Source organism: Mauremys mutica, chromosome 1, assembly GCF_020497125.1.
Source record: "Mauremys mutica isolate MM-2020 ecotype Southern chromosome 1, ASM2049712v1, whole genome shotgun sequence".
Lineage (NCBI taxonomy): Eukaryota > Metazoa > Chordata > Testudines > Geoemydidae > Mauremys > Mauremys mutica.
Genome location: NC_059072.1, coordinates 53152187 through 53177600, shown reverse-complemented (window position 1 = coordinate 53177600; position 25414 = coordinate 53152187).

Here is a 25414-nt window from a genome sequence, read left to right as displayed (position 1 = left end):
TAATCTCAAGTGCAACAGGCCAGCATCTGGGCATCCCCCTGCATGGCACAGTCATCTTAGGCTATGTCTCCACTACTGCGATAAGTCAACCTACGCTACGCAACTCCAACTACGTTATTCACGTAGCTGGAGTTGACGTACCGTAGGTCGGGTTACTGCGAGGTCTACACCACAGGAGGTCATTGGGAGAAACTCTCCCATTGACTTACCTTACTCTTCGGGGGTAGCGCACAGGGGTTGACTGGAGAGCAATCTGCTGTCAATTTGGTGAGTCTTCACTAGACCCGCCAAATCAACTGCAGGTGGATAGATCCTGGCTGTAGTGTACATGTAGCCTTAGTGTCTCCTATGCCAACCCCTGACAGCTGCTGTTGGCATGAGGGAAATGGCAAGAGTAAAATATACACCCCACTGATCCTTATGCCTTAAATGGAGTCTGGAGTAACACTGTGGCAAAGTTGGACTGAGCTTTTCTTAGTAACTATTATATCCAGCCTTTGCAAACAATCCATCCTTAGCAATGCTGTTTTAAGAAAAATGTGATTTTTTTGTCTTGGGGACAGTACGGATTTGATATATGTTTTGCTCTGTGATTTGCAGTTTCTGAAGAGAATTAAATAAAAACATCCTAGCACATTTCTAGAATTTTTTTTGACATTTGAATGACTAATCTCTGTGCTGCTACAGACTAAAAACAAACAAACAAACAAAACGAATCACTTTAGTTTCTCAACAGAAACTTTATGCAGAAAATTAATCCTAGCCTTCTGTTCTCATTCTTGTGACAGTAGCCTAAAGTCTCTGTACAAATGGAATTAAGTTTGCCAGTAAATTGCTCAGATGTCAGGAGTCAAGGTATACATATTAGTGAAAGTGATTTTGTTGTGGACAGTAAGAGAATATTTTTTGTAACCCTTTAATTACGTCCTTCATAAAATGTTATTTGTTTGCCATTAGTCTCAGCCTCTTTTATCTGTGACAACTTGGGATATGTCTCATTAAGAAAAAGGTCATATAAAACTGTTATATAAAATTGTTTTTATTTTAAAAAGGAGAGGGGGAAATGCCCAATATAAAAATAAAGTAGTCACTTATCTGCTATTTTATAGAATTAACAGTTATTGCAACTTCTGCCCTAGAGTTTACTTCTAAAAGCAAGCTTCCACATTTGCAATCTCCTAAACTCTAACAGAATTCTCATTTAGTAGTTCAACATCGCTTTTAAGGGTATATCTGCACAGCAAAGAAAAACCGTGGGTGGCCTGTGCCAGCTGACTTGAGCTTGCAGGGCTCGAGCTATAAGACTGATTCATTGCCAGGTAGACTCCCGGGCTCAGTCTGGAGCCCAGGTTCTAGGACTCTTCAGGTTTTTTCGTACTATGTAGGCATACCCTATTTGGAAGTAGATGATCCACGATCCCTTCTCAAAAAGGAATTTAAGAAATCTTTTCCATTAAAATTACAATATAAAAATGCTCGACAAATAATATTTTATAATTACTGCAAATAACGTCTGCAATGAAATGGCCATTCAGTTACCGACCTAAATTTCCCCCAAGACCTCAGGCCTAAGGTCAAAGTACCTTCCCAATATAAGATCACCAAGACAGAAGCTGTGCTTCCTTTCCAAGGAGCTCCAGATTCCAAAGAGGACACTCAAGGTAAGTAGCAGCAGCTTCCCAGTTCTTGCATTATATTTTAACAATTGATGTTCTCAAACAGTTTAATTATACTTTGTCTTGTGGAAAGTACAGTTCCCCATGGTTAGTGGTATCCTTCCGAGGAAGGTTTTAGCCCCATTATAGAGGAAACCACTTACTTCTACACTGTTATGTCATGATCTGTTTGTTCACTCTGGAACAATCACTGACCTAGCAAAGGGTCTCTTCAATAAAGGACTTTACATGAAAAATGTGGAGGGTTTTTTTTTTCAGCTGTTAGAATTACTGATGAGTATAAAGGGTTTTAAATGCTAAAAATGTATGTATTTTTCATTCTTCAGTAACTCAAAAACCTCCCTGGCTTTCCTTCAAGATCTCCAGAAAAATTCACCTCCAGACTGACATACAGCATACAACATTTCGACCCCAAAGAAAGAAATTTCAGAAAGTTATGAGCAAGTGAAAACAGAGGTCATAATGGAAGCCCCATGGTAACCTTCACTATATCTTTTGCTATTGAAAAGCTGTAATAAAAATGCAGAACACATGCACATATAGACATATCACTCACTGCTGAAGTAAACCAGTGCCTGGAGGGCAACAACAAGGTACACAAAGAGCATCATGTAAGTGCTCTCTCCATGCACAATGGTTTCTGAGTATATATTGCATAGAGCTATGAAGGAGCAAAGTGTTTATCTGATACTTTATAAGTGCTGTAAGTTGAAACAAATCTATTTGCTCTCATTAAATAGAGGATTTATTTTCTTCTTGGGGTCAATTTTTACTATCAGATACATAAGTGAAATTCCCGTTGGTGTCAGTATCAGCTGTATGTTTGGGCATAATTTGGCCCTTTTTTCTCATTAAAGAATAGACAGAGAACAAATTATGAAAGCATTCCCCCAGGACTTGCAACTGAAACATACTATATATAAATATATATTATATCAGGGATTGGCAATCTTTCAGAAGTGGTGTGCCAAATCTTCATTTATTCACTCTAATTTAAGGTTCCGCGTGCCAGTAATATATTTTAACATTTTTAGAAGGTCTCTTTCTATAAGTCTATAATATATAATTAAACTAATGTTGTATGTAAAGTAAATAAGGCTTTTAAAATGTTTAAGAAGCTTCATTTAAAATTAAATTAAAATACAGAGCCCCCCGGACCGGTGGCCAGGACCCGGGCAGTGTGAGTGCCACTGAAAATCAGCTTGCGTGTCGCCTTTGGCACCCGTGCTATAGGTTGCCTACCCCTGAGATATATATATATAAGCATGATGGTACTACGAGATGATTGGTTTCAGTGTCAAAGCATTTTACATACTGCTTGTACCTCAAAGTATACAGTCTTTGGCAGGTTGTGGACATTGTAAAAGTTATTAACCTTAACTTATCTTACATTAGTAACATGCTGAATGTACTAGTAAAATAAACTGTATCAATCACAGCTGTATCAAGTGTCACATTTAAATGTTAGGAAAAATCATGGCCTGGATGTCTCAGAGGGGTTGGCAATAGGATATAGAAGTTCTCACTTCTAGGCCACCAGCTTGAATCCATCCCAGTTAAGAAAAAAGCCCCCAAACCCCAGTTTTCTTCATTATGGATCATGTGGACAGTATTTTCTGTAAGAGGAAGATTGTTAATGCCAGTGTCCTAGCTATATTCCAATTTGTTTAAATCATAATCTGCCAAACTCAATTTATTTTGGAGTTTGGATTGGCAATGATGTACTTGTCCTAAAAAACATGCAGGGGCGGTTTAAAGGGTGTGTATACATGTGTGCACACCATGATGCATTCCAGAAGTGGCCATATTTCATTGTTGGCTGAAATGATCCTTGCTCTGAAAAACATCTTGGAGCATGAAAACTAGCAGCAGTGGTGAAAACAAGCCCCGGGTTCTGGATCCAGATGCAACATGTGATACCCATTCTTCCTCCAGGTCAGTGGTCACCAACCCATAGATCACGATCGACTGGACGATCCTGGAGCCTCTGCCAGCTGATCGCAATCTCTAGCTGCTAAAAGTCTGGTGGCACAGTGGGGCTAAGTCAGGCTCCCTGCCTGCCCTGGTCCCACACTGCTCCCAGAAGCAGCCAGCATGCCCCCACAGCCCTGGTGGGGGGCAGGGGTCTCCGTGCGCTGCTCCTGCCTGCAAGCACCACCCCTGCAGATCCCACTGGCTGGGAATGGGGAACTGCAGCCAATGGGAACTGTGGGGGTGATGCTTGTAGGCAGGAGTAGTGCACAGAGACCTCTTCCCCCCACCAGGGGCTGGGGGGGCAAGCTGGCTGCTTCTGGGAGCAGCGTGGGACCAGGGCAGGCAGGGACCCTGCCTTAGCCCCACTGCGCCACCGACAGCAGCTGACCAAGGTAAGTGCCACCTGGTGGGAGCCCATGCCCCAGCCCCCAGCCCTGAGCCCCCTCCCAGAGCCAGGACCCCATACCCCCTTCTTCACCCCAAACCCACTCCTGCACCCCAAGTCCCTGCCCCAGCCCTGAGTCCCCTCCCGTAGTCATCACCTCATACCCCGTCCTGAACCCCAACACTCTTCCCCAGCCTGGAGCCCCCTCCTGCACCCAAACTCCCTTCCAGAGCTTGCACCCCTCACCCCCTCCTGCACTCCAACCCTACACCCCAGGCTCAGCCCAGAGCCCCTCTCACACTGCAAACCCCTCGTCCCCAGTCCAGAGCCCGCACCCCCTTCCAAACCCCAGTCCCCTGCCCCAGCCTGGTGAAAGTGAGTGAGGGTGGGGGAGGGCAAGCAATGGGGGGGATAGAGTGAGCAGGGCGGAGCTTTGGGGAAGGGGCGGGGCCTCAGGGAAAGGATGGCATAGATCGTGGGTTGCCCTTAAATTCCAAAAGTGATCTGTGTGTAAAAAGGCTGCTCTAGGTAATGCCACATGAAGAAAAAGGAAGGAAAGGCAAGAGTAAACAGCAACTCCCACCTCCTGAAGGAGAGGGCATATAGAGCACTGCCTCAGCTGAGCCTCCTCCGCTAAAGTGTGTCTTCACTGCTCCCACCAAAGCACCACTGTTACTAACTCATTTTGGACAGGCTGAAGCACTAAATATTAGGATCTGTGGCCTTCCTTCTCCTTTCACAACCACATCAATTCCCTCCTCTGTTCAAGGTTTTTCTGTGATGTCCAGTCACAGTGGTATGTAAGTTCTCTACTAAGTTCATCCAGGACACAAGCGAGTCATATTTTGTATGCTATTTGTGTTCAGTACTATTTCTCATTATCAACTGCTTCCCATTCTCTATGGCAGTACCTTTGGAAGCTGAGAAATTAGTGCTCTGAATATCCACTTCTGGCAACCACACTCTGAGTGTCTGTACTTTGTAGTCCCAGATGAAAAAATTCTCTGCTTGATTTCTTGAGACTCTTAGACATAATGGAAGTGCTGAGTTTTAGACTGTCCAAACACTTCAAGATGCAAAATAAATAAATTATAGGTTTTTTAAAAAAATACAAAAGATGGTGACTGGAAGCTCTGGGAATTGGTAACAACTTGGAGTCCTTCACCTCTGGAACATCTGTCCAGACTGACACTGTCCATTGGGGTATGCCACCCTGCTTTCCAGTGACCCTTCTGACTGAAATGTGGCACAACATTGATTCATTTCTGGATGGAGCCATATTCAGCCCTTTCTAACTGTTGGGAAGCCATAATGTAGAACTGCTTCCCAGAGGAACTCCCAAAGGAAAAAAATGAAATGCTATTTTCTCTTTATCAACTTATGGCAGATACATATTTCATCAGCCTGGTGATATAGTAGGTATATGTGTGCATAACAGGAGTTCTCCCATTGACTTCATCCCTGTGCAATCTGTCTGACAAAATCAGGCAAAAATTGGCCACTGCCTTCAGTTTTCCTACATCCAGTCCATCAGCACTGTGCTTATCTAGACTTGCATTCTAGTGACATGAATTCTGTGTGAACAGTGATTCCCATGACGTTGGGAGGAAATGAAATGTTGTAGTAATTCTGTGGTATGTTAGTTCAATATTTTAAAAGCCAGTAAAGGAATCAGTGACAGAAGATTGAAAAAGAAAGACAAAAGAAGTTGAGAGGTAAGGAGTTAAAAACACTGAGAAGACTGAAGGAGACATAACACTGCAGAATAAAGGGAGATATACACTGCTTCTGTCAGATAATGGAAACAGAAAGGCAAAGACTAAATGAAGTGGAAAAAAAACCAAAAACCCAAGGATACACAAGCAAGAGAATGATTAAATAATATTATTCAAAAATAGCATGTATAAAGACTGAAAATTAGGGCTAATCCTGCTTGTTTTGGGGTCAATGATAAAACTCCAGAAGAAGGCAGGATCAGACCTTATGTTCACAGGAGAAAGATCTTCTGTGTATATAGTGGAAAGAGTTGGGGAAAAAAAGAGTTTAGCTATGAGAGGCACTGTAAAATGAGATATAGAATAGCAAGATTTCTGAAGAATAAATAAGACCTTGAAATAAAGTTCCGTAGAATTAAAGTTTTATGCCAACCGACTGTCCTACCTTGTGCATTTATTCTTAGTTCCAGATCTTGATGTAACAAATTCTGAAATGTGAACTAGATTTCCACTCTCCTTTGCCTAGTTTCTTTTCCAAGATACATTGATAAGGGAAGCTGACTTTCTGTTATCTGACAAGAGCAGTGTATATTTGACCAAATGACCTGTCCTGAAATGTGAACCTTTAATTTCATTTGGAGACAACAGGTATTTGTTTCTGAAGGGCTTATGTAAAAGGGCATGAACAAAAGTTCATAAGCTCTTCCTAACAAGACTAGAGGATCTTGTTTGTCAATTTGAATTGCTAGCAAATAGCTCATTATAGCTTTAAATTCTACTCTACTCTATGCCTTGAATGATGCAGTGCAGCACTGCCCTTTTTCCCCAGGAGACTGAGCCTATCACCTCTGCAGGACTTCAAGTCTTCAGTCACCTGATGTGTACAAAATTAACCTCAAACTAAGGCCTCCAATATGCGGGCCAGTGTGCCTTCTGTCAAGCCACGGGGACAGATGAAAACATTGGAGTTATTAGTAAAAAACTCTGGCAGTCAAGGAACATTGCCATTGCAAGGATACCTGTATTATTGCACCTAATTGGTGAAATTAAATGTGTTCTTAGAAAGGATTCAATTTAACCAGAACAGTTCTAAAGCAGTATTCCTCCTGAGCTGCTTTTAAAAGTAGATTAGGTGAAAAATCATGTTCTGTTTTCTCAGCATGTGAGTCATCTGGATTGTTCTGAAATGTTTCATTTCTACAATGTATTAGACGAGTGCATTGATCAACAGTGTCAGAATATTGTGTTGCGAGAAGCCTGCATCTGGACAAAAAAAGGGTCATTTTGGGGGGTACTAGCAACTCATTTATAATATTTGGGTGCATAAGGTCATTGAAGTATTATAGCATTATAGACTGATAGAAACAACATCTTACCAAATTTGGTACACACAGTGCATTGTGTAACTCTAATTGCAGCCAACAAAGAGTAAAATTCAATCTAGTCATATGAACCACTGCAGGGTTGATTTTTTTGCTCTTTTGCAGTCCCTGATGTTTTCCTGTCCCACTGAGATGGCTGTTATGTTTGTACACTTAAAAAAGATGACAAAATAGATTTTTCTGTCTAGAAATGAAGCTTCACTGTTTGTTTGTCTGCAATGTGTTCTTTGGGTAGGAGTAGAAGTAGACAATAGAACAAATTCATCTTTGGTGTAACTCTTCTGAAATCTATTACACCAGGACTGAATCTGGCTTAATATGAGTTCAAGGTACATCAAAACTGAAAATAATAATAAAAAATGTGTGGCGACGTTTGATTTGCAGAGAAAGTTTTATAAACTACAATTTCTTGAATAAGGAATAACGTAGGCCTTCTCTCCTTCCCATTCCTGCTGTCCAGGGCTCACTTGAACCATCTTCCAGCTGAAGTAAATAATATTTAATGACCCTGTTTCTCCAATAAATATTTCTGCAATAACACTATGCAGTGACTTTAATTAGCAATTGCTTATAAGAATGCTGTCAGTATAAGGCCCTGATGTTCATTTCAGAAGTACTAAAAAGAGCTCAAATAAATTACCTGAAAAAGCAAGAACAGATTGAGGAGAATCTCCATTTGGTGTTGTTCCATAATTTGTGAAGAAGGAAAAAATGCAGAGGAAAAAACATCTATAATTGAGTCCTAGGATAAATTCCTAATTGAAAGTCAGTGGGACTTAGGTGCCTAAGTTATTTAGGGCAAGATATCCCAGGGTATTTAGGGACCTAAAGATGCAGAGAGTTATCTAGCAAGACTTTCAAAAGTAACTAAGTAGGTTATGCATCTAACACCTATTGAAATCAATGGGAGTTAAGCAAATAGCCAACTCTCATTGATTTCAGTAGGTGTTAGGTACTTAGCCTGCTTAGGAACTTTTGAAAAGCCTACTAGGTAGCTCTCTGCATCATTAGGTGCTTCAGTACTTTTGAAAATCTGACCTTTACTTGCTCTTCTAAGTATTACATTTAGTCGTATCAGCTAAGAGGTCTTGTTAATAATATAAGGTGTTTGGTGAAATTTATAAACAAATGGTTTCATTTCTTTTCTCTTTTCTCCTTACTGCTTTCCACTTGCATAGGAAAATACCATATTCAGGTATTTTCTTCTTTCTAGTATACAGTAAGAAATGCACTGCCTATACTCTCTACTTTATATAAAGGCAAAAGCAGTGGAAACATCTTAAAGGATAGGTGTTGCTAGCACGACAGGTGATGGAACATTACATTGGAAACAATTTGACAAAGCTGGTACTTCTTCCTGTATGCAAATTATTTACAAACAGATCATGATTATTAAAATATGTGGCTTTTGGAAATGTATGACAAATAGATTTTACCAACATATTTGCACTACAAGTGAAGTTTCCACTTAATAAACATAATCCCAAATGAAACACAACAGATATCTTGATATCTTTACAGTGGATATGAGCTAGGAATTATTTTGGGGAAGTTTTATGGCTTGTGTTACATAGGAAGTCAAACTAGATCACCACAATAGTCCCTTCTGGCCTTGGAATCTGCAATTTGCCTTTTCATGCACATATAGCATAGGACTAGACTTTTCTGAAAGCTGACCTCCATTTTTGCTTTCCAAAACTGTGAGCACAAGTGGATGCAGTTTTGCACCTGCCACTGCTTGAGGGTCATCACATTGAAGTTAAAATACGTTAGTACCTGGTTGTGCCTGAAACTCAAAATCTAAATGACATTAACTGTATCTGCAGTTTTGTGGGCTGGTCTCAGAATCATAGTTAATTGATACTTTTATCAGTGCTTAAGTCATAGAACCACTGCAGTAAATTCTGCCTCCTGGCTACTAAAGGACGTGTAGTACAAGAGTGATGGAGTTGGCAATAGATTTATGAGCACAAACTTGAAGTAGATCACAGCAAAATGATCAAAGAAGTATTAGATCATTATGAAAACTGAAAATGTAACTACATGGAAATGTGTCCCACTCCTTCCTATACTATTTTTTTAATCTTGAAGACCAGAGAAATAAAACTCTAGCCCAGTGGTGGGGAGAAAAAGGGTTGTTATTCATGTGCAGGAAGTAGAGTAGTGAGCACCGCTACAAGTGCGCCAGACTCTAGCAGGAGGAGGGCGGCTTGAAGTGAGTTTAGGTGGACATTCTGCTTGTTTTGCACATTAGCCCAGAACACTGATGAACTGAGCCAACGGGACTGATAAAGTCATATGTTGATATAGCTGATCAGACCCAATCACCAGACTGAACATAAAAGCAGATATTTTGCAAGAGAGAAAAACCAAAGGGACATTGCTGTATATACAGCAAGGGCTCAGTAACCTATATTATTCAGACTAAAGGCTATTGTGTACATTAGCTTTACCCATCAGGGAAGCTCTTATTAAAATAAACCTGTGTGATTCAGTGAGGTGCATTTTATAGACTTGGCAGGCACAGTACTGAAAGGTGTTTTCTTTACTCCTCGTGGCTACAAGTCTCATGCAAATTACACTTGGAAGGTAGCTACTTATTTTAAATTAGAATTGCTTGAATATTAGTCAAATAACTTAAACAAATTTGACAATACTTTTACCATTCTGTGAATTTTTATTACTTTCCACTATAAGGTGGATGAATAATTCAGAAATGCATTAACCATCCGGGGGAGTTAAAAATATTTTATTAAAATAAATTTGTGAATTTCTTTTGTCCCGCATACTTTACCTTGCTCTCCTTGAGATTTGGAGTCTATCTTTATGAGAAAAAGAACTAAACGTGAAGCTCCATAACAGGGGATTCTGTAATTATCTCATCTGGTTCACTCAAACCTATTGAGAAATAATGGCTTCCTATACCTTATAAGTGAATGAGTAATGAGAAAATGGAATATTTTCATATGCTGAACCTTAGTACCTCATATTGTTTTGATTACAGGTAAGATTTCCTGATCAGATTAGACTTAATAGCAGGGTATGTTATAAACCCTAAATTTTTCCTCTGCATTTTTTATGCATAGGCAGCAAGAAGAGTCTTGGATTCTGTAGTAGAGCTGGTCAATAGTGGGGGAAATGTATTTGCAAACACTTTATTCAACAACTGAGAGAAAAAAGGTCAAGCTATTTATCAATATTTGAGCAGCTAGCTCTACCCTATGAAGAAAGCATGCCCTAGAAGTCTAACTTCTAATAGCACTTGTCTAAATTATTAGTGTCCTTAGTTCTGCATAACATTCCCATGTATATAGATGTACGCAGTAACTGTAAATAGCCGTTTACTAAATTGTGCAGAATTATGCTTTGAAGGTTACTTGGAGCTCGCAATTACATTTAAATTTGGGGGGTTAATTGCAATTATCTTGGGCTCTGACTCTGTCATACTTTTGGAAAAGTCCTGAAAAGACAACTGCTCTCTGGACAGTGCCTTCATAAAGGAATAGGTTGAAGTCCTGGAAGAGAAGAGTAATAGTGGAGTGTTTACATAATTTACCAGCTAGCCCAGTTTCCAAAAGGCATAGCAGGTGAGACATTGAATCTGAAATATTCAGAGAATGTTATTTTCCCCATGATGCTTTGATTTTTAAAAAAAAAATAAAGAAAATAATAATATTCTTTTAAGTGAGGGTTTCTGTGCTAAAAATAAATAAATAAAATGACATTCTCTTTTCACTATGCCCCTTAAAGAAGGGAATGTTTTGTGTACCATTTTGGGATAGCAGCTGTGTCCATTTCAAAGACATACTGTTCAGTGTGTGGCTAATTCATCTACCCTCTGAACCTTCAAAACACTTAAGCATTTCCCAGCGGTAAACACGAGTGGTCTTGCTGACTTAGAGTTACTTGTAGGGTTACAGCTGAGCACGTGCTTAGTGCTCTGTAGGATCAGAGCCCTAGTGAACTGCAGAGAGATTCTGATGAGGCAACAAAGCCTTCCTCAGTGGCCTATAAAATACTGGTAACTCGATAGGGCCTTGGAGGTAGGAAAGAGGTAAAGTAAATAAAATGGCCCTGGCTGAATGTGAAAGGGCAATGGGAGGAATTAGAAAAATCAGAGAATAGCTTAAATCAATATATGCAATGGTTAACTATGATAAGTGTTAGCAGTTTAAAAAAATAAAGCAGCTGAAGAATAATGTAAGACTAGACTGGGAGTAAGTATAAAGCAGTGATGGAATATCTGTGCAATCTGATTTAATTCATGTTTTATATTTTTTCTTGCGCTCTTTGTTCTGGCTCTCATTCTTTGCTTGTCATATCATCTATGCAATTTCAAGACCTGACCTCTTTTGCAACTGTCTCCAAAATAGTAGGAAGTCCTTTCAGGGGTAGCTCAAGATCCAGTGTGTTTCAGTAGCAGCAATGGGAACTACACATTGTGGACTACAAACTGCTGCATGTTTGGGAAATTTCCTGGTTCCTGCCAGGATGTGCCCTCTGCCCCACCAGCAGGAGGTCTCAGCACTGTCTGAAGCTGGGAGCAGGAGGCAAGCTCATGGAGAGGAGGCTGCTGGACTGTAATTGTGTTCTGTTTCTGTACAGAATAAAACTTTGTCCCTGGTGGTTTGTCTGAGAGGGTCTGATCTGAGGTAATACACACTGATGCACAACACAGAGGAGCCTCAGGCCCAAAGTTATGTAAAAATCCACAAGGCAGATGTACCCTATCTTGAACAATCTCAGACTGGGACAGTGAACAGGAGGGGGGTTACATGTACAATCTCCACACCAGAGAAGTTCTGAGTAATTTTAATACCAGACTCTAAAGATTCCTTGCCCTAGTTAGTTTTGATCCAATTCTGTGTGATCTCTTGTTTGGTTTGTTTGGATAGTACAGAACTTTGATATTTTAAAAGTGAACAGTGCATTATGAATCAATAAATACCCATTTGTTTCTTGGCAAACAAGAAGAGAAAAGATGAGTTACAAAACTACAGTACATTTATACTCACGTATAAAATGCCTGAGAAAGAAGGTTTGTTGGGATTAGCCTGAAAGCCAAAAAAAAAAAAATGAGATCAATGTTCAGTGATGTATGGAAAAAGATGTGACTGTGAGGAGCTGATGAAGCCACATGAACCAGAGGGGCAAAGCTTAATTTTAGTAAATCTTCATGAGCAAAGAAGCTAGAGGTGGTGAGAAAAGGAAGGTCTGCAAGAGCCTTTGGAGCTAGCAAGCAAGATTAGTTATAAACCATTTAAGAAGTGCCCTACAGGTCTTTGGGTTTAATGGAAATGTGTTCGAGAAGTAAGAAAAATCTTCTGTAACAGAAAATAAGTTTACTACTTTTTGTGCATTTCTATTCCTCAAAACATCGGGAATTAAAAATATTAAATTTGTTACGCCTTAGTGCACACTATTTTTATATTGACTAGTTTTAAGCACAGAACAGTTCTTTCACAATAATATGTAAGGCAGTTTGTGCATTTGGTTGCATAATTACAAGGTACACTAAGATGGTTTCCAGGTTAGCTTTGTTTCTTTAGCAAACCTGGCTAGATGGGACTGGAGAAGATTCTAGGTAGAAGCCCACTAGTAAAACAAAGACAGCATACCAAAGCTTTAAATATTCTGTTTTTCTAATAGTTTCTAGTTCAGCATCAGAAGAAATTACTTTCTATGATTCTTTATTATTGTCACATGACAATGGTTCCTTCAGAGCACTTCCATTTTCAGGTAGTTAATGTATATTTAAAGACTGTTTGATTATGCATTTGCCCATGAAAGTGAGCTAATTCTAGAGGAACTGTTCTGGACTCTCAAGGAAATGACACTTTACTGCACTGCTAATAACTATTACCCATGTATTGGAGAGCTCTAAATGGTTCTGCAGGGTAAGAGGTATTAAAACTTATAAGTAAATAATAAGAGATAGTGAATTGGTTCTTATACAGTAAGAACCACCATGGTGCTTTGCCCAAACTTTGATTCTAACCAAATCCAAACATTTTATATATTTGGAAGAGTCTAGATAAATACCCCCTCCCTAAACCTTTTGCAGGCCTCTCTCTCATAGGGGAGGGCTAGGCAGCCTAGTGGTTGGCACACCTGACTTCTAGCACCTTGTTTCCGACAGTGGTGCCTCATCCCTTAAGGAGCTTCAGAGTCTCAATGCGTGGATGAGACGATGGTGTAGAGAGGAGGGGTTTACGTTCATTAGGAACTGGGGAAACTTCTGGGATGGGAGGAGCCTATACAGGAGAGATGGGCTCCACCTAAACCAAAGTGGAACCAGACTGCTGGCACTAAACATTAAAAAGGTTGTAGAGCAGTTTTTAAACTAGGAGATGGGGGAAAGCCGACTGCTGCAGAGGAGCGTGTGGATCGGACACAGACTTCTCTTAGGGGAGAGTCTGATGATAGAGAATCTCCAGGTTATAGTCAGGAGCAGAGGACTGAAAAGTATAATGTAAGGGCCGGATCAAATGATAAACAGTCACATAAAAAAGAATCTGGCACATCAGAAAAAGGCAGGCTAATAAACAGGGACAAGTTTTTAAAGTGCTTGTACACAAATGCCAGAAGTCTAAATAATAAGATGGGTGAACTAGAGTGCCTTGTGATAAAGGAGGATATAGATATAATAGGCATCACAGAAACCTGGTGGACTGAGAGCAACCAATGGGACACAATCATTCCGGGGTACAAAATATATTGGAAGGACAGAACAGGTCGTGCAGGGGGAGGAGTGGCACTATATGTGAAAGAAAGTGTAGATTCAAATGAAGTAAAAATCGTAAGCGAATCCACATGTTCCATAGAGTCTCTATGGATAGAAATTTCATGCTCTAGTAAAAATATAACATTAGGGATCTATTATTGACCATGTGACCAGGACAGTAATAGCGATGATGAAATGCTAAGGGAAATTAGAGAGGCTATCAAAATTAAGAACACAATAATAGTGGGGGATTTCAATTATCCCCATATTGACTGGGAACATTTCACTTCAGGACGAAATGCAGAGATAAAATTTCTTGATACTTTAAATGACTGCTTCATGGAGCAGCTGGTACGGGAACCCACAAGGGGAGAGGCAACTCTAGATTTAATCCTGAGTGGAGCGCAGGAGCTGGTCCAAGAGGTAACTATAGCAGGACCGCTTGGAAATAGTGACCATAATACAATAGCATTCAGCATCCCTGTGGTGGGAAGAACACAACTGCCCAACACTGTGGCATTTAATTTAAAAAGGGGGAACTATACAAAAATGGGGGGGTTAGTTAGACAAAAGTTAAAAGGTACAGTGACTAAAGTGAAATCCCTGCAAGTTGCATGGGCCCTTTTTAAAGACACCATAATAGAGGCCCAACTTCAATGTATACCCCAAATTAAGAAAAACAGTAAAAGAACTAAAAAAGAGCCACCGTGGCTTAACAACCATGTAAAAGAAGCAGTGAGAGATAAAAAGACTTCCTTTAAAAAGTGGAAGTCAAATCCTAGTGAGGCAAATAGAAAGGAGCACAAACACTGCCAACTTATGTGCAAGAGTGTAATAAGAAAAGCCAAAGAGGAGTTTGAAGAACGGCTAGCAAAAAACTCCAAAGGTAATAACAAAATGTTTTTTAAGTACATCAGAAGCAGGAAGCCTGCTAAACAACCAGTGGGGCCCCTTGATGATCAAAATACAAAAGGAGCGCTTAAAGACGATAAAGTCATTGCGGAGAAACTAAATGGATTCTTTGCTTCAGTCTTCACGGCTGAGGATGTTAGGGAGATTCCCAAACCTGAACTGGCTTTTGTAGGTGACAAATCTGAGGAACTGTCACAGATTGAAGTGTCACTAGAGGAGGTTTTGGAATTAATTGATAAACTCAACATTAACAAGTCACCGGGACCAGATGGCATTCACCCAAGAGTTCTGAAAGAACTCAAAAGTGAAGTTGCGGAACTATTAACTAAGGTTTGTAACCTGTCCTTTAAATCGGCTTCAGTACCCAGTGACTGGAAGTTAGCTAATGTAACGCCAATATTTAAAAAGGGCTCTAGGGGTGATCCCGGCAATTACAGACCGGTAAGTCTAACGTCGGTACCGGGCAAATTAGTTGAAACAATAGTAAAGAATAAAATTGTCAGACACATAGAAAAACAAACTCTTGAGCAATAGTCAGCATGGTTTCTGTAAAGGGAAATCGTGTCTTACTAATCTATTAGAATTCTTTGAAGGGGTCAACAAACATGTGGACAAGGGGGATCCGGTGTACATAGTGTACTTGGATTTCCAGAAAGCCTTTGACAAGGTCCCTCACCAAAGGCTCTTACGTAAATTATGCTGTCATGGGATAAAAGGGAAGGTCCTTTCATGGATTGAGAACTGGTTAAAGGACAGGGAACAAAGGGTAGGAATTAATGGTAAATTCTCAGAATGGAGAGGGGTAATTAGTGGTGTTCCCCAAGGGTCAGTCCTCGGACCAATCCTATTCAATTTATTCATAAATGATCTGGAGAAAGGGGTAAACAGTGAGGTGGCCAAGTTTGCAGATGATACGAAACTTCTCAAGATAGTTAAGACCAAAGCAGATTGTGAAGAACTTCAAAAAGATCTCACAAAACTAAGTGATTGGGCAACAAAATGGCAAATGAAATTTAATGTGGATAAATTTAAAGTAATGCACATTGGAAAAAATAACCCCAACTAGACATACAACATGATGGGGGCTAATTTAGCTACAACGAGTCAGGAAAAAGATCTTGGCGTCATCGTGGATAGTTCTCTGAAGATGTCCACGCAGTGTGCAGAGGCGGTCAAAAAATCAAACTGGATGTTAGGAATCATTAAAAAGGGGATAGAGAATAAGACTGAGAATATATTATTGCCCTTATATAAATCCATGGTACACCCACATCTCGAATACTGTGTACAGATGTGGTCTCCTCACCTCAAAAAAGATATTCTAGCACTAGAAAAGGTTCAGAAAAGGGCAACTAAAATGATTAGGGGTTTAGAGAGGGTCCCATACGAGGAAAGATTAAAGAGGCTAGGACTCTTCAGCTTGGAAAAGAGAAGACTAAGGGGGGACATGATAGAGGTATATAAAATCATGAGTGATGTTGAGAAAGTGGATAAGGAAAAGTTATTTACTTATTCCCATAATACAAGAACTAGGGGTCACCAAATGAAATTAATAGGCAGCAGGTTTAAAACAAATAAAAGGAAGTTCTTCTTCACGCAGCGCACAGTCAACTTGTGGAACTCCTTACCTGAGGAGGTTGTGAAGGCTAGGACTATAACAATCTTTAAAAGGGGACTGGATAAATTCATGGTGGCTAAGTCCATAAATGGCTATTAGCCAGAATGGGTAAGAATGGTGTCCCTAGCCTCTGTTCGTCAGAGGATGGAGATGGATGGCAGGAGAGAGATCACTTGATCATTGCCTGTTAGATTCACTCCCTCTGGGGCACCTGGCATTGGCCACTGTCGGTAGACAGATACTGGGCTAGATGGACCTTTGGTCTGACCCGGTACGGCCTTTCTTATGTTCTTATGTTATGTTCTTAAGGAGGTGTGGTAGGGGGATCCAGACCCTCCCTCTCCACTGGTTTCCAGTCCAGGGCCACATGTGATGCAACACCAGCAGGGTCCTCCTGGCAGAGATTTTAAAGTCCACTGCTCTGGGCTATTTCCTAGATCTCTCTCTTCAGTTTGAGATATGGTCCCTATAGTCCAAGCAGTCTGTAGTGGCTCACCAGAAGTAGCACTCCCTTGTGGACCTTTTGCAGAATCCTGCTGCAGCCACGGGCTCTCTGGGTGGGGTGGATGTAAGATCAGAGGGGCCTAGCCACAAAATGTCTCTATAGTTAAATCACAGTTTACTCACTGCGGGGTGCTCCTCAGTCTCAGAACAGTGCTTCTTCCCTGGTGGTTGTCCTGGCTGTAGGGCTCTAAATGATGCTCCCCTCATATAGGGAGGCAGCAAGCTCCTGCGTCTTCACCAGTCTGCCCTGAATTGAGCCAAGTTCTTTTCTTCCCCCTCCAGGCCTGGCATTGGCTGCAGTATAACACAGTGGGCTAGCTGGGCCCTATTCGTGCAGGTCTGAGGCTTCTCTGTGACATCACAGCCTCTTATCCTTTGCTGACATGAGGATCCAAAGCTAGTCTCTCAGTCACTGCTAGATTGTCTGCTACTTTGAAATCTAACAAATCCTGGGGCTTGCCTGGAATTGGGGGCCAGAGGATATGCTTTCTGGGGCATCTTTGACCCAATGAAGTCCTAAAGCACCTAATGGTTGATTAGACCAGAGGTCAGACAGAGCCCAGAGAGGACAATGCCTTGTAACCATTTGGTCCTTAGTTATGATACGCTTTGTATGAGTTTATCTTTAAGATTTTCACTTCTCATTTGAATTTTCATGATATAAATTTAATGTTTCTGCAGATCTTTTATATAATGATGGCCCTACCTGGCCTTGGAACCTATGGATCAATGAAAACACGGTCACATTAAATCTACTGGTCCCTTCCCTTCTGATCTTAGAAACTATGAACCTATGAACATAAATACCTTCATCCATACTGAATTAAGTGTTGCTTAATTAATTTATTTAAAAAGATCTCAATATCTGAAAACTTTGTAGCTATGGTCTTCTAGCAATGGGACTTCTTCAGACTTAGCCTTGTCATTTCAAGGGGCCTTGTTTTGAGAAAACATTGAAGAGCCTTAATTCTCTCTATAGTTTCTCAATTAATCCTCTAGTTTCATGTAGTCAAGTATAAGAGGGGTAGCCGTGTTAATCTGGATCTGTAAAAGCAGCAATTTTAGTTCTTTGCTGCTTTTAGTTTCATGTACAATTTTATTCCTTAAGAAAGTTTTTTATTTTGTATAATGTCTATAGATACATTCTATTAAATGTAAACTGAAAGAAAAGTTCCTCTTTTATGCAATTTTAATATGAGTCTGTATTGACTAGGTTAGCTGTTTCTCAGCCTGTAAATTAGCTTCTGAGAATCACAGAAAACAACTTCTGTTTGCTGTATTAGAATCAGGCCTACAATGCTTTGAGATGCAGAACACGGCTAATAAAATATATAATTCCTGGGTGTTATCACACATAGTCTCTTCCTTGAAGCGCTTACCATTTAAAAAGACAAATTGATAAAAGGAGGGGGTAAAACATAGAAGTAGAGTGGCAATTGGTATGTCTTGACAGTACAAAGTCTATTCAAAACCAGATGATCCCCAATTACCCTTCCTATTGTTCAAAATGTACTGATATGAGACTGCTGTGTGATGTAGGTTTTAAAAATATATTAAATTAGCATGAATTAATTCAACTGTCATTTTCGCAAGCATGGAAATTTACGATGATTATGGAAACATTATCGTCCCAGTCAAATTGGGAAATATTTAATGGCACCTTCAAGACAATGATTACTCACTATCCTATGAAAATTGAGAAGAATGCAACAACAATTTGGCAACACAACATGCTTTGATTCCCTATTTTCCATTGTTAAATTTCAGCAGTAGATCAAGCTGATAGTTTTGTTCCTAAAACTTAAAAATGGCAAGTGTTTAAAAGTAGACTGTGTGGCAATAAGGGAAACTATAGAATGGTAAAAGAACAGTAAAAATTCCTATATAAACTCTGCCAATGAACTTCAGTTCTGACTTAAAATAACCCTGTGATCAGAATCCTTGGGGCCTTCTTGAACAGAGTAACAATTGTGTTGCAATATCTGAAACTGTGTGACTACTTTTTGCAATCTGCATTGTGGATTCTTTTTCTCTCATACTACTACACAACGTGTTGTACAGCTTGCCATTTGCCTTCACTGTTTGTATATATCTTATGTACTAGCATCTTTATCTTGACATGCAACTTTTACACAGCTATGCAGCAATTAGGAACTCATTCTGAATTGCTGCTGATTTTCCCAGAATTTAATGGCTTAATTATCTGCATCTTACAGGTATGCTATCTAGTTATCTCCTAACCAGGAATGGGCCTGAACCAAATGCCATCTTAAATCTTCAACTCTGGGGAAATTCTGGATTTAGATTTCAAGTCGGAGGTTCAGGCTTATTTCTACCACTAACAAAATATTACCATCTCATTATAAATGTATATGAGGTTGCTGAAAGAGAAAGAGAGAGAGCAATTTTGTAACTAAAAAGAAAATTAAAATAATGGGAGGACTAAATTAACTTTTACCTGTCATCACATTCAAGATGGCAGCTATATAAACATGACACACCATCACCCTAAATTAACAGGGTGCTGTGTATGGAGTGGAAGGGATGGGTGTAGGAATAGGTTTTATTCTTTTGACTACCAGCAATACATCCAGTACTTTAAGAACAAATAAAACAGTCCCTGCCCCAAGAAGCTTACAGTGTAGTTCAGATAAAACAACTGAGAAACACCTTGCTATGTGGTGTGTCAATATCATCTGGAGACAGTTTTAAGAAAGCTGCCAAGAAGAGAGCTTGAGGAAAGCACTTTAGATTGGTGAGTGACTCAAGTAACTCATCACATGTTCAGGTCTGATCTCTTTCAGTAGGGCTTCCTGAATAGTGTAAAAACTTTTTCTGTAAACAGTTTACAAACCTAGAAATTGTGTTTCAATTCATCCTATTTATAATTCTCTGTATGCTGTTCATGAACATTTATGAACAACCTAACTTTTGTTTGTAAGTATGTTCAGAAACAATAAATTTAAGGCCAACCACTGAAATCCATGTCATCAGGAATGTGATTTATAGTGAAACTAAATATACTTTGGGTGAGAGTAGAAGTAGTTTATTAAATCTAGGCTATGCAATCAGGAAGCAGAAACAATACTATGTAATTTTTAGGTAACCAGTCACAGCTCAAAATTCAGAATATCAAAAGTCAAGTGAATACTCACTACAATGAGCTGCTGAACACTTTATAGATAAATATGGTTATAAACAATTGGCTGAACTATTTTGAATGGTAAATTTGTTAAAATTTTGATCAGCTCACATGAACTATGTTTAACAAATGGTTTGTATGAAATAGTTTGACCAGATCTGGGTCTCCTTTATTACGCTGCCCGGCATCAAGTACTAACTTACATTAATGAAAGAGTGAACTTTTTATTCAACTTAATTTATAACTCAGTTAAACAAAGTAAGATGAAGGAGGTTTTATCCATATCTATCGATCTATAGATATTGATAGATATTTCTCTGTGTGTGTGTATATATATATGTAAAATCAGATTTCCCCCCTACAAATTTAGTTTACTTTTTCTTTTCTTAAATGTGTGATCTGTTTGAAATGAAGCCATCTTTTTTATGGGTTTGAGCTGTTACCCTCTGCATATCATTTTCTGTTTAAAATGAAATTTTAACATATTTGATATTCAATGACCAATGTGCAGAGTCTAAATGTTCATTGAGGAAATAAATTATAGAAAAGAGAAGACATGATGAATAACACTGAATCTAAGGTCAGACGCAAGGTTCTCAGAACTAATGGAAAATATCATTCTAAGCTATAGCAAATGAGCCTTATGAGCATTAAGAACTGCTGATATAAGTCTGGAAACCATCCTGAATGTCAAGGGATAGGCTTTTCATTTTCAGTATTTGATTGTTCATATAAATATTTAATGAAAATATTATTAGACTGTTCAGTTGATGAAATAAACTGATGGATGTAGCAGCAAAAGAAGCTTAGTTAATATTCACTAAATGATGGCAAAATTTATTTTGCATATTATACAAGGCTTTAAAGAGGTTTTGTATTTTAAACTTTTTAGCACTATTTAAAACATCAGTACTACCAATACTTATGACTTTTTAATGGGACTTTAGAGCTAAATAGGATATTAGAATATTTGTTTGGGAAAGAAAGGCCCAAAGATACATGGCCAAAACAAGAACGATTTTGGATGTAAGACTGACTTATGGTACTTTGCTTCTGCCTCACTGAAGTCTATCATAAATATTACCTTCATGGTAGATAAAAATATAGTTATTTCTGAAAAGCATGAAACTTCAGTAATGAAAAGGACAACTTGGGAAGATTACAAAGGACCACTTAGCCCACAATGGTAGCTCTTTTATTTTAATTTAAGGATTGGACTAATGTCAGTGACCAAAACCAATCAACCAACCAAACAAAAAACATACAATGCCAAACTCTATTATAAAAGCTTTTTCAGACACAGGTCTCCAATGTGCCTCTCTTCTGTGACCTAAAATACCTCAAGCTATTTGAGAACAGACAGGTAAAGTATTTAGGAAAGAAAGCTCCATCTGTTATGTGGTAGGTGTGTGTGTTTCTGAAGTTTTTAAAGGAAAGCTAATGGATGTGGGGAGGGGAGATGAAGAGAAGCAGAAAATTAAGGTTTCAAAGTGATGACTCAGACATCTTTTTGAGTGTTACCTTTCCAGATGCCTTAATTTATGCATGTTACTTAGCGCTGGGCAGCAACAATATTGCTTATTGTTGTGTTTCAGTTGCTGGGTGATTTTGCCATCACCATAACAATGTCCAGATATAAATGCATTGTCATCTACCTTACATGAGGCAAATACTATATTACAGGGTTAGCCACACTCGGGTATGCCTCTGCCAATACAGATGTTATGGAGACAGACATACAAAATCAGAATTATGCTAGCCAATAGACATTAAATAGCCAAAGCTGAAAGTCCACTATTATATACAATTTTATAAATTAAAAAATGCTACCCAGTATGACAGGGCATTGTCTGTTAAGCACGTTCATACTTAAAGTATCCGCTCTATACTTCCCATTAATTAAAATCCTATAAAGTAAAATGATAATTATTAAGGATTAGATTGTGACTCATTGTGCCCATGCAAGGCAGCAATTTAGAATAAGACACTCACCCCCCGCCACACACATAGGTGAACTATCTGGACTGTGGGTTCAGGTACACAGGAGTAAGCAGAGATTCTGCTCTGTCCACTCCCTTCTCTTCCCCCATCCATGTAGCTGAGCCAACTTGGTGTATTAACTTACTGCTCTTGCAGTAAATTGCTACCCTCCTTTCCTCATGCCAAGGAAAAAGGGATAGGCAGGGGAGGAATTATGCCTCAGAAGGGTGTGTGAGCATAGCTGTCTGAGTGTAGCCATGCCAACGCATACTCCATAAGATAGACCAGTGGTTCTCAAACTTTTGTACTGGTGACCCATTTCACACAGTTCTCTGAGTGCGACCCCCCCCTTATAAATTAAAAACACTTTTTTGTATATTTAACATCATTATAAATGCTGGAGGCGAAGCGGGGTTTGAGGTAGAGGCTCACAGTTCGCGACCCCCCATGTAATAACCTAATGACCTCCTGAGTTGTCTCGACCCCCAGTTTGAGAACCCCTGATATAGACACAGCCTACACTGATGGAAGTTTTTTTTTCCATTGGTGTAGGAACACCACGTCCGAGGTAGGCTAATGAAAGCATGCATCTGTTTACATGGCTGCATCTACACTGGGGGTTAGGTTGGCAAAGCTATGTCATTCAGGGGCTTTTGCATATCCCTGACCGATCTAGCTATGTCAATCTAACTTTTAAGTACAGACAATGCTGCTCAGTCCTGTTTGTGGTTTGGGGCTGAGTAGGCACAGCACTGGGAAACAGGTGATGAGTAAAGTCAGTGTATCTGCACATGTTATTACGTGACATTTATCGGAATGTAGCTGCATGCTGTTGAAAGTTAAAATTGTAATTGAAAAACAGACTTGGAGCCAATAGCCATAGAAGCAGTCATTTTGCTATACAAAAGAAGATAAGCTAAAGAAAAAATTAACTGGGAAGTGAGGCATAAATGGTTGAAAATGATCTGACCTGAGATGAGAGGCTTTGCACTGAGGCTTGAGAAAATTGTATCAAGACTTGAGCAAAGTCTATCAAGAAAATCTGTTGGACTTACTGATGGAGGCAGCTCCATAAATGGTAAATGGGGTCCCTGAATCAAAATAGCCCTGGCCCAGGTGAAATTTCAGTGATAAAAGAAACTTCCACCTTCCATCTTCGAGGGACTTGCGGGAGATGGTGTCTCCAATATGAGGCCTACATTATTCATTTCTGTGAAGAGAATGCAACTATGAGCAATCTCCCATGAGGGTAAAAAAAAGAAATGGAAGAGGAGTACATGGGGACTCAAAATGGACTTTTGTGTGTGGTCATGAAATGCCAACTCTGCAAAAGGAATACAGAGCATTAGAAGAAATAACTTAGTTAATTACTGCTGTTGTATTCAGGAGGCAACCATGTTCAATGACCAGTTCAATGAGGTCAGCATTCCATTTCTAGAATAGAACACCCCCACATCACTACAGAGCACCATCCAAACCAGGACGGCTGTGCCTATCCGTGGCCAAGCCAATATCAGTTGTGTAACGAGCCATAGCCTATATACAGTTTGTGTGACAGAAGTGTGTGCCGCTTTCTGGGGTGCAATTCAGACCCGTGAGAGGTTGAGTCACCGCTTGTATTCATTGTCCCCAAATGCTTCTGCTACTTGTAGCTCTCTGCATGGGTCACACACAGGGTCAGAAGCCAGGATGCACTTCTTATTCTGTATGGTGTACAGCTCTGAGTCAACCACTCTGAGTCCAACAGCAGTACTCCTGGGGGAATTCTGTGCCAAAAAATTAAAAATTCTGTGTACAATATTTTAAAATTCTGCAAATTGTATTTGTAAAAATAACACTGCATAATCACACCAGTTTCAATTATTTTGGTAATTTATTTCAAAATACCTGTTAGCAAGTATGTCTGTAACAATACAGACACACACAAAAATTCCCCCAGAAGTAGAGAGTTAAAGAAACCCCTACAACAACCCAGTTCCTGCTTCTCTGTCCCTTTCCCCCCAGAGCCCAGCTGGGGGGCTAGACACTCACACCCCCTTACCACCAGACCCCAGCCATGGAGGCCCCCCTTGCCCAGATACCTGCTTCTTTGCCCCTTTCCCCCCAAGAGCCCAACTTTCTAGTTGCACACACCTGAACAATCTTGCCCCACCCCTGGCCCCTTTTCCAAAGCCCTGCTCCTGCCCTGCCCCTTCTCCGAGGCCTCACTCCCACTCACTCCATGTCCCCTCCCTCTGTTGCTCACTCTCCCCCACGCTCACTCACATTCACCAGACAGGGGCAGGGGGTTGTGGTACAGAGGGGGTGAGGGCTCTGTCCAGGTTTGTGGGCTCCAGGATGGGACCAGAAATTAGGGGTTCAGGGTGCAGGAATGGGTGCAGGCTCCGGGAGGGAGTTTGGGTGCAGAACGGGTTCAGGGCTGGAGCAGGGGGTTGGAATATGGGAGGGGATGTGGGGTGAGGGTTCCGGGAAGGGGCTCAGGGCTGCAGCATGGGTGAGGGATGTGGGCTCTGGTAGGGAGTTAGGGTGCAGGAGGCGGTTCCGACCTGGGGCAGTGGGTTGTGGGGCAGGAGGATGTTCGGGGGACAGGATCCAGCCAGGCAGTGCTTAACACAGGTGGCTCCTGGTTGGTGGTGCAGTGGAACTGAGGCAGGCTCCCTGCCTACCCTGGCTCCACGCAGCTCCCAGAAGTCACCAGCATTTCCGGTTCCTAAGTGGAGGAGCCTGGGGGCTCTGCGTACTGCCCACAGATGCCACCTAAGCAACTCCCATTGGCCATGTTTTCCAGCCAATGGGAGATGCGGAGCCAGCACTCGGGGCAGGGGCAGAACGCCGATCCCTCGTAGCCACCCCTGCCTACTGGACTTTTAGCAGCTTTTAGTGGTGCTGACTGGAGCTGCCAGTCATTCTGGTTAAAAACTGCATGCCTGGCAACCCTATCCAGCTGCAGGGCCCCCTTGTCCAGATACCCGCACCCCTCCCCCCAGAGCCCAGCTGAGGGCCCCCCCCCCAGCCCAGACACCCACCCCCTACCCCTCAGAGCCCAGGGATCCAGAGGAAAAAACAGCCTGATGCTCAGTCCCCGGCCCGCACAGAGTTCACTGCCCATCACTCTCTCCTTCTCTCAGGGTGTGCTGGGAACTGCAACTGTCAGGAACGCTCTAGCTCTCTCCATCTTCCTCAAGCAGTCTTCTACATGCAAGCTGGTTCTGCCGCATCCAGCAACCCCTAGTGGTGGCCAGAAGCACTGCAGCCCATTTCTGTGGGGGAAAGGAAATTCTGTGCAAAAATATTAATTTCTGCAAAATTCTGCCTTGCGCAGTGGTACAGAATTCCCACAGGAGTAACAGCATTTATCACAGACACACTCTTGTCAGTTAGCTCATGACCCCACTCACCCCC